Raw genomic sequence first — 10,859 nt, 5'->3', positions numbered from 1 at the left:
TGTGAATTCTGTGAATTCTGTGAATTCAGTCCAGCTTCCCAGTCCCAGTGATGAGGTAGGTGGAGTGACAAGCAGCAATCCACCTGGAAATCCGGGGAAGCTCAGTGCTGAGTTTAAGGGGCAGCACTGTCACTGCTGTGTCATGAGAGTTGCCAGAGATCTCCCTGATGGGAAACAGGGAATCACCCCAGGTACTGCAGCCACTCCAAGTATTCTCAGGACCTTTGGATGCCAGCATTTCTTTATCAGCATTTGTCTCTGAATTTTGAAGGATAAAAGTTTCCCTACATAACAAAGTAATTGTTTTCTCCGTTTTCATGAATGTTAAAACTTAGTGCTTTGCTCCTCAGGAAACAAACAGCCCCATTAGGCTCTCTACCCATAACCCTCTTCCTTTGAACCTTTTGGGAAGCATGATATCGTGCAGCTATTGCTCGAACACATTTTTCAAATTACATATTTCTGATTTTTTTTTCTGTATCCATGTCTATTTCTGCGATTTAAATCATGACTTCTAACTTTAGATGAATGTAAACCACATCTATCTCGTGCCTCCTCTGATTGTTGAGGAGCAGAAAAAGGGCTCCTCTCTCCGAGCCAGTCATTAATAAACCCCACAAAGCAATGATACTACAGCCAGTATTCAATCTGCAAATGGTTATTTATTCTCCTGAAGTCCTGCAGTCGTTTCTGTGCTCTGTGAGTGTTTATTTGTGATAATTGGAAGCAAGCTGTCTGTTCTGCATCAAACACACCATCCAACCCCTCTACTTTTCCAAAGCTCCATACTTTTATTCAGATCAATACATGGCCAATAGAATTTTCTTGGAATTATTACCTAGCCAAATATTTTGAACAAAATGGCTGTTTGACTTTACAGGATTAATGAACAACTGAAAGTAATAATTTAAGAGAAAAACATTTGAAGGAAAGCAGCCATGTTTCTCTCATTGTTCATGGAGGAGTTCTGACAACGTGCATGCTGTTGATGGCATTAGAAACTCAAATTCTTTCCTAAATTGACCATTTTGACTCTTCCATGGACATTTACATGGCTTTATCCCAGAAAGAAAAATGACATTAACAACATGAAAATGTTAACTACCCGGTGATAGCACTTTGAGGAGCAGGGGAAGCAGCTGTGTCCGGGTGTCTGTTGTGAGCCCAAGGGAGCCCTGCTGTGTCAGGAGCGGAAGGGCGCTCTCTCCCCAGGACACTTCGTGCATCATTACCTCAGGAAATAAAAGGTATTGGTGGAGATTGCACAGGGATCTCCCCCTTCATTTTCCTGACAAAGTACAAGGGCCTCTTTGAAGGAGTTCAAAAGACAGGCAGGCGCACAGAACTGCAGCAGGTACGAGCCTTTACTTCTGAATAAAGACTTCAGAGCCTGCTTAAAAAGACGAGAAATTGTAACAGATTATTCAGCTATTGAGTAGCAGTTCGTCCAGCTCCTCCACCTGCAATCCTCCCAAGGCTCCAGCCCTGCTCAGCTCAATGACCACGATGTTTTGTGTGAGTGCTGTGGGGCAGAGGTGTCCTCTCAGAGTGTGGTTTGACATCGTCTCTGTGTCACATCGAACAGCACCAGTTTCCAGCAGGCTTTCATGACCCCATCCCCTGAAACAAAAGCCAAATGAGATTGAGACAGCGCGGCAGCAAGGAGAAGAACATTGCCAAGGGCTTGGGGAGATCATCTTCCCCGTGGAGGTGCGGAGCTTAAACCCCCATGGGACCTGCTGTGGCCAAGGGGGCGTGGTAGGGAATTTAGGAGTAGCCAGGGGGAGCTGCTGTCAGCTGTAGTCACCAGGGACAGTTTCCATGAGTCCTTCCAAGCTGCTTTCAACTTCCTGAGATTTGCTCTGACACTGCACTGGTGACTCTGGGCACTTTCTTTCCTCTGAGAGTAAAACCACACTGAACCTGTCTCTCTTTTTATGCACACATCTGCTACAGCTCCCGTGTCATCGTGCCATCCATGGGCTTTGAGCTGACAGTAACTGCACGGTGTGAGAGCAGCAGCCAAAGGACTGGAGACACAGAAGGAGCATCTGACTGTTGAAGGGTAAAGGAGCCCCTTTCCCTCAGAAGTGCTGCAATAAAAATGTTACTATTTTTGAAATGGCACCAGTGGAAAAGCAACAAAGGGATTTGTTGTATTTCTGATGAATTCTGGTCTGTTTGGGAGCTCTTTGCAAGAATAAACATTAAGGATCTCAGAAATGTTAACATTTTCAGTGTTTCTGGTTATATGCACAGGTTTTGGGGGGTGAGTGTAACAAAACAAAATTTGGGCTGTTACTGAACTCACAGTACGAAATCAACAAGAAGAGGGACTGAAAGTGTTACATTCAATTTAGACAACAAAAGATCTCTTACTGTGCTATCCAAAACAAAGCATACATTAAACCAATAGAGTTATTGCACCAATCTCTCATTTAATCTTCTAGGATCATAAACATTTCAATTTCTTTGTGAGACAGTTCTAGCCACACAAAGCACTTGGGATTTCTTTGTTTATAAAACAGAACCCACCTCTCTTCTTTGAAATTGCTTTGGCTCCTGAGTCACCATCCAACCAATCTTGTCCTCAGCAGGCAAACAAGCACATATTTTACAGTCAGTGAAATATTTTTTCTTTCAAAAAGGCTACAGAAAACATTTTCTAGAAATTTATTTTTTTCCTAAGTAATAGAAGAGAAGCAATGATTCATATGACTTCTCTATTTTACTTGTTTCAAAAAAACTGTTAGCAAGGCTTCATATTTTAAACGGAAATTTGATCTTTATAGTTTTCCACTAAATGAGACATAAAAGTATTATATGTTAGGTGTTGAAAATAATGAAAGCTATCAGAAGAAGCACAGTTTAAAAGCCTGTCTGTAGAGACTTTATGAGGAAGAGAAACCTAGTGATACATTTGTGTAAAATAATGAACAGTGCAGAACAGGCCAGGCAAGCGTTCCCATTTCTTCTTTATTGCTGATAAAGGAAAGGGGAGAGCTTTTGAAATTGGAAATTCTAATTTTGTTCAGACTTGGAAAGTGAATTGGAAACATAACCATTCAAAGCTCAGAGGAAGAAATACCTCCAGCTTTACTGCCAGTTGATCACAGAGCAGTATAGGATATCTGCAAGTATCCAAAGCCCACTAAAACTTCCTATGCATAATGCACCCATCTAAAAAACTGTGTTAAGATAAAAAACCACAGGAGCTGAACAACTTCCCGTCTAAAAAATAAATTCATCACTGTCTAAAAACCGGGACAAGTTCTAAACACCCTGTGCCACCCTAAGAGTGTATTAGAGAGGATTGAATACAGTGCTGGTGGCTATTGAAGGCAAAATCTTGATGAAGTCTAACTCTTCATAGGGTCCAAAATATATTTTCTTGAAGTAAACATTTCAGTCCTACTCATTTCTTTCCTCAGGAACATCAGGAATATCATGTCATTATCACCGATTAAGCTGGAGCTCTCCCCAGTGAGCCAGAAAAATGGTCTTGCCTCAAGAAACAGATTCTGAATTTTCTCCCACAGTTTGTAAGTTGTGTTCTCTAGTTTCTTGTACAAACCCCTGTGGAGCCCTGAGCATGGTCTGTCTGTGGCACACTCGTGACATCTTCCTGAAATGAATCAGGATAAATCCTCCTTCCTTTTACGAGCATGTTGATGCTTTTGATCCACGTTGGGTGTTTTTTGTTGCTCCCAATGCAGTGTGTTTGCTCAGATCCCTTTACAACTTGTCAAGTACAGAAATGTGTTTCACTGAATGGGAAATCCATTCATTAATAAGGAGCTGCCCCTTATGAAGGCATAACCAGGTGGAATTAGAGTGTTCTTTGTGTTGATCCTGCTCGCTATGGCAAGCCTGACTTGATCTATGTGATTTGTGAAGGAAAAGCCATCCAAAGCTCTGGCACTTGAGGGTGCAGCTCTGATCTGAGACTTTGCCAGCAGCAGCAGTGAAGCCTCCTCAACAACAGTATATGCAAATATGTGATGGGAGGCAGGTAAATGCTGCTGCTCCCTTCCCACCTGAATGATTAAAAAACTGAGGTATACAGAGATTAAAAAGAATACCTGAAGATGGATATCTGCCAAACCCAGTAGAGTCACTCACTGTTCAACATCCCTGAAAATTCATAACAATCAGGCATGACTTTTGGGGTGCCCTAAAATACTTTCAACCCAAGAGCAGTGAACTGAATTGAGATAAACGTCTGTTCCTGTCACTGTGAAACTCCATCTTCCAGCACAGCTGCCCCACAGCTGTCACCAAAACAGCAGGACCACAGGGTGACCACCTTAGTTATAGTGTGGGCACCATAACTTAATTTTTTCTCAGGAATGTAGAGCCAACAAGGAAAGGAAATCTTCAAGTCATCTGGCTGACACTATCTGAAGTCTCTCTCTTCCCTGCAGTGCCCACACATCACACACAGAGCTGCACATTACCTGGCACAGACAGGGATTTGGTCACCATGTAGCTGCAGCAGCAAGGACCTCTGGGAGAACAGGATAAGGTTCTCAGGAAGCTTTATCCTCACCGTCTCCCAGCAGTGCTGGTCCTCACCCCTGCCCAATAAAAGCTTCCTCAAAAGGCTGGCAGAAGTTATGGACACACTTTTCACCGTGGCAGCAAAGGGCAGCAGAGTGCCAGGGGTGAAAGCAAGAGCCAACAGCTTCTCTCCTGGCACAGCACAGCTGGTTGCCACAATAATGGAAGAGCTTTACTGGGTCTTCTCAAAGCTGATCTCAGAATGCAAAATGAACAGGATCCCAGGACCTGGGATCCATGATAAATTCCACTGATTTCTGGTCCCAGAGCAGTGAGACTGCTTTTTCAATCTTGCCTCCTACAAGATAATTAAATATATATTTTTTAGAGATAGCCATCAGAACAAGCCAATCCTTGCACTCACATCTTCCCCTGGAGATGCAATGAGCAACAGAAGAGATGTGAATCATTTAGTGCTACATTGGAAAGAGCTCATATACCACTAGAGCTTTTCTGGGATATACAGGACACCTCTGAATCCCTCCAGAGTCTTGTTCATTCTGCTCTGCCATGTTCATGAAAACATGAAGGCCTCAGGTGTGCTGTCCAGTGTCATGTCTGATGTATGTCTGGGATGCTGACAGTGTTGCACCAGGCCAGTACAGTCAAAGCACAGCCAGGAGAGAAATTCTCCTTCAGTAGAAGCTGCTGGCTTACACCACACTACTGCCCTGGGACAAGTACTGGAATGCCACTCCAGCAAGGAGACATTTTGCTTGAAAACAAAAACCAGCTCCAACTGTCAAGTATAAAAGGTGCAATCTTGGTCTCAGATATTAATCTGGTTTCAAACAGAGCAAACTGAGTGGATGATCAAGTACTCTCCCACAGCGACATTCACAATTGCATCTCCTGGTGTTTTGAACAAGATAATGCCATTACTCGGCACAGTGCTGCTAATCTCGGCTCCACTCTTTCTGCTGAAGGAGAGAACATCAAAGCTTTAACATCTGCACCTCCTATCTGGTATCTGTCTACTGTCTCTCTCCTCTCCCCTCCCTGTTCCCTAGTCCATTTTGAACTGAAATCTTTGCCTTATCGCATTCATCAGTTGTCTGATCATTGCAGGAATTTAAATAACTTGGAGTTGTATCTTGGCTTGCATGACAGCATTTCTAAATGTCTGCAAGTCTCTGGCAAGCAGAGCTTGGTGCCAGGGTCTCTTTTCATGTAATACCTTGGAGTGACTTGACATATTCATCACTCTGGAGGGTCCCTGAACAGACATTCAGTAGAACAGTTTGCATAGAGAGACACAGGCAAGCTGCCTCCAACCTTCAGAGATCCACTGTCTTAAAGAGGTTTTGTGGACTATGAAGTAGGATGACAGCCAGGAATGAACTCCCATACCCATACTTCCTTCCAACAAGCACTGACTTGTTCATACAATCCCCTCTGATAATATACTGTTGGAAAGTCCCAGCCAAAATAATTTCCTTGTCACACTGTAGGGATGCACCTGTTAATTAATGCCCAAAGGCATCTATCTCATATTTATTAGCACAATGACCTGTGAATAGAAGGAATGAGCTCTATATAGCATTGCAGTAACCATGAAACTCAAGAAGTCCTAGATGTTATAAAAGGGCTATAGACATCCAAGAGAATTTATTAACCAGCAAATTGAGCTACCCCAATGCCTACAGTACAACACAGATAGGGATTTTATAATCAAATAGACTGATAAGAGTGCATGCCCTTGTAACACTGGATTGAAAACATCAAATCTGCACTGCATTACAGTCACTGCAACAATGTTATATTAAATTCTGTTTAGGAACTTAATTTGTAACTTGCTTTCATAGACCATCACTTATCTGAAAGCAGAACTGAAGAATTTTTGCCACAGGACTGGTTTTTAAGTGAACAGAGGGAAAGGTGTGCATGCAAGGGAGTTTATTAATTTATTTCTCCTAAGATGATGCAGGGTAACAGAAATATCAGAATATGTGGGAGTGTGACCAGACCTGATGAGAACTGTAAAAAAGGGGAAATATGTGCTGAGAATCAGAAAGCAGCTGCTCATTCATCTGTGGAATGGCCCCATAAGGATGCAAGGGGAATCCTTGACTTGAAACAGAACTTGAAGAGACAAAAGAGTGATGAGTGCACTGGAGGGCACAAAGAGTTTCTGCCCCAGCTCTTCCGTTTGACAGGACACCCATGGAGCTGCTGCCATGACCATTAGTGCTTGTTAATGAGAAGTCCCAACAAGAGAAAAAAAAGTTGCTGAAAAATTCCAGGCACTGTCACCACTAAAAACCCTCCCACACCTTGATTCACAAATCACAACTTTTTTGAGTTTCCGGAATAAATATTTACCCCTGAGAATTCAAAATTTACTTTTCTCTGAGTATTTAGCAGTGCTTTTCAATAAGATCTGCCTCCTAGATCCCCAGCTGATGGCAACACAATCGTTGTAAGATGTGTTCAATGACAATGCTTTTTGCTGCAGCAGCACAGATGACAGGATTTACAAGCCTCTGGGTGCTGCACTTGTCCTGTGTCATAAAAGAAAGCAAGGCTCAGCAGTCTAAAATAACTCATCAGGGATTTAAAACTGGAAAAGAGAATGAACTGAAAAGAATTATACTTTCTATCTACAAGGAAATATAATGTAAGTACTGTTCTTCAAGGGAAGGTGGAAAAAGTAGCAATTAAAGGTTGCCTGAACAGGAGCTACACAGGACAGTGAGAAGGAGGTGACTGCTGCACTCACAACAGGGAGAGGGAGTGCAGGAAGGTGAAGGCAGCACAAAAAATAGTCCTGAGGTTGACTCAGAGACAATTTCTGAGGTACCAGGTTCCCCAGGAAAGGCAGGTTTAGACATGATCACTGTGGCCTCCTGTCACTTGTGTCCCTCTGTCCTAGAGAACCATGGTCATGCTGTGAACATACCCAGAGTTGCACACATGAGGCAACATCCACAAGGGGAAAAGTGAAAAACTCAGTATGACTGGTGCAACTTGTAGGGAAACTTTTGCCTCATAATTGTTTTCACCTGTGAGGGTTTGAACAATGCTGCAAATTCTGCTGCTTTCACTGGTGTAGAAACAGGCGTGGATGAGTCAGAACATGGAAATAGCTCAGCTGACAGTGAAACAAAGAGCCTGGTCTCCTGCCATAGTGTAGAGGCAGTCACTGTGCTTGGAGAAGAGTAGTTCCCAATTGTGCATTCCAGCGTACAGAGCAATTGCTCAGAGAACCTAACATTTTTGCCGGACCTTGTTATCTCCTTCAGCCCTTTTGTTCCCTGCAAAACTTCTTTCCAAAAACACTTTCATCCAAACTGGCACATTCCTTTCCCTTTTTCAAAGTACTTGCAGGGCTTTTCCCCCACTCTGCTTAAACTCCTTAATCAGCTCATTTTTTTTTTCTGCTTTTCTACCCAGTACACACTGGGAATGACAAACTTGAATATTACTCAGCACTCTGGACAGGACTTAATGATGGATTTCTTGAACTACTTGGCACATCTCCACTGCCAGATGCAGGACAAGAAGTATGCGTGGTTGCAGTTGGAAAGGATGCCAAACCTCCTCTCAGAGGTTGGTGGTTTCTCACACGGCACTTCCACACAGATGCTGCACACCTTTACCTGACTGGCCTGGAAAGCAAAGGCCTTCTCCATATCAAGCTCAAATGTTGCCATGCACATAATCTTATGAGCCTTCCTCTGTTCTTGGTTGAAAGAGTGAAGCACTTGCCACCCACATATCTCACCCATGATCTTGTGGAGGTACAGGCAGCACTCTCCCAAGTGCCACATTCCCTCCACCATGTATGGACACAGCTGCTCCCTGTCACCACAGGAGCTCCCAGTCCACTGCAAATTGCTTCCAAGTGGTAATGGGGCTTCACTTCCAGATTAATATTTTGGTCGCTGCAGCACAGCACAACTCTGAGGGCACTGGACTTCTGCTGCTCTTCACTCAAGCCGCACAGATTTCTGTCCCTGAGCCTCCTCTTACTCTGTGCTCCGTGTGGTGGTGGGACCACACTCGGGCAGTGGGGGACTGTCAGGGATGGCACGGTGGCTGTGGCTCACCTGGGGCTGTGACCCTCATCTGATCACACCTGTACCAAGCACTGTAGGCACACTGTCCCTTCTGGGACTACTTGAAGATGGTGGAGGATTTGCTTGTAAGCAAATCACATGAGAGCAGAAACTCGTTTGCCTCCCAACACTCTCTCTGTGTGTAGTACCTGCACATCACCTGCTCTGTGCTCATCGTGGCAGCACACTGCCTGGCCCCTGGCCCTGACTTCTGGTTGTTGAGCACAGAGAGTCCAGAGGACAGCGGTAAGAGCAGCCACAGGTACAGCAAATGAGCCCTGCAAGGAGGTACAGAAAAAAATTTCTTGATTTAGTCTGGGGGAAGTGGAAAAGATACAGGATAATACCCTTCAAATAAGTAAAAGTGCAGTATAGAAGGTAATAAATTATTATCTGTGTCTGCCAGGAGACAAGAAGTGATAGGTTGCAATAAGGGAGATTTACTTTTTAGAATTAAGAAGGGCTCACATTAGACTGTGTGGGGAGCAGATGAAACCACCATCACAGGAGCCCTGGAAGAGGTGAGACACCCTGTGAGCAGGGATGGTTTAGCCAAAGAAGTTCCATCCCCCTCACATTTATTTCCTATGATCTTTTGTTATACTATGTACATGATGAAAATACTCCAGAATCTCTCCCCACTCTCTGGGACACCTGTGAGCAGTGCTTTGCTATCTGTGTCTCAGACACAGGCTCTTGCCAGGCTGTTCCAGCTGCTTGGGTTGCAGTGAGGTTAGCTTATGTCCTTTTAATGATGTAATTAGAAAAAACAGGATTCCAAATAACTACTGGGTATTAACAACCTAACTGTCATTGATTTTACTTGAAGCCAACTGGAATTTCACAGAACAGACTGCAGTGCCAGGCAGACCTTACAAGGACTGCAATAAGACATCTTTGCCACTGCAACAATCTCATTCCTTTAGGCAACAGACCGTTTCAATCAGTTCTTGCCCTGGTAGTTTTGTTATCTTACTTTTACTTAATTGGTTACTGCAGGGTTGTCTTGGAGACTTAAGATCTGCTCTTTGAAACCACTGGGTTCTTATATGCAAGCTGGGAAAGAGAAATGGGATTTCACACAGGAAAGTTGTCAGTAACAAAACTGGACCAAAAATGCTGAACCACCGCATAAATGCATTTTCTGGTGTCCAGCAACACAGCCATCTGCTGAGCTCAACCTTGGAGATTGGCTCCCAGCAACTGAAGCCCTAAATTATTATTTTAATAAACACATCTGAATTCTTGTCTGAAGTCAACTGCCACTGCAGAGGGCAAATCAAACTTTACTCTGGCCTTGTTGCCTGGGTTTACTATCCCTGTGTGTACACTCACCAGCCCTCAGGTTTGGTTGCCCCCTCCCCAGTTTTCACATGCAGATCTCTTGCTGATTCCTCTTTTGAAAGTTTTTGTTTCTGGCGCTCAAATCTTGGCTGACAGGAGTGCAGCCATGCTGTGTGCTGATTGCAGCTGGCAGGTGGATTAGAGCCCATTCAGATGGCTGTGAAATGCCTCTGCAAGACAGAAATGGCAGAACAATGGATTATTTCACCATGAAGAGCCCAGAAACTAATGCAGACAGTCACGTGGAGGAGACAAGCTGAGGAGCATGAAGACATAAAGCAATTTTTGCTTCCACAAGCCCCACGAGATCTTTCCAGCTCAAAGTTTTGGAGATCTGCTGCCAGCTGCCTTCCTCCTCACCTAAGTTGGTTGATTTCTCTGAGGTACAGGATGTTCTTGATTTTTTCCAAAATATGTGGGAGCTACAGTTGCCAAGTAACAAAACCTCATCACTCTTTTCCTGAAATGCATAATTCCTCATTTCTCAGTTTCATGGAATGGACAGATGAAGCTGTTATCTATGACACTTGTTCACTATCAGATCATTTAGACTCCAGTCTTGCCCCTGGATAAGTCTATTGGATAGAGAGTTCAGGGTGTCTCTCATCTTCAAAAACAAAACTGGGGATGCATTCACGATTCACTGAACTGACTCAGTGACCAGTGTAATGAGATTTCATTCAGAATACAGCAACACTGCAGCCAGGGAGAGGCAGCCTGACATTCTATTCAAGAGGTGTCCTTCCTCCTCACCTACTGAAAAGCACTCATATGATCAATCCCAAGCAAGTTCAGAACAAAACTGATGGATCCCACTCTTTCACAGGAGCTGGGAGCAAAGTTCAGCTCATTGTAGTATTTGTGGAACTAAAGGAGGTCCACAAGATGATGAGGGAT

The 10,859-nt window shown here is 43.8% G+C and overlaps 1 pseudogene; it reads right to left on the bottom strand.

Annotated features, from left to right (window-relative positions):
* Window positions 1–7,428: 7,428 nt before the first annotated feature.
* On the bottom strand, window positions 7,429–8,793 carry LOC100229930 (E3 ubiquitin-protein ligase makorin-2 pseudogene; annotated as a pseudogene).
* Window positions 8,794–10,859: the final 2,066 nt, after the last annotated feature.

The sequence above is a fragment of the Taeniopygia guttata genome, chromosome 13 (genome assembly GCF_048771995.1).
Source record: "Taeniopygia guttata chromosome 13, bTaeGut7.mat, whole genome shotgun sequence".
Taxonomy (NCBI): Eukaryota; Metazoa; Chordata; class Aves; order Passeriformes; family Estrildidae; genus Taeniopygia; species Taeniopygia guttata.
This window is presented reverse-complemented; position numbering and strand designations above follow the sequence as displayed.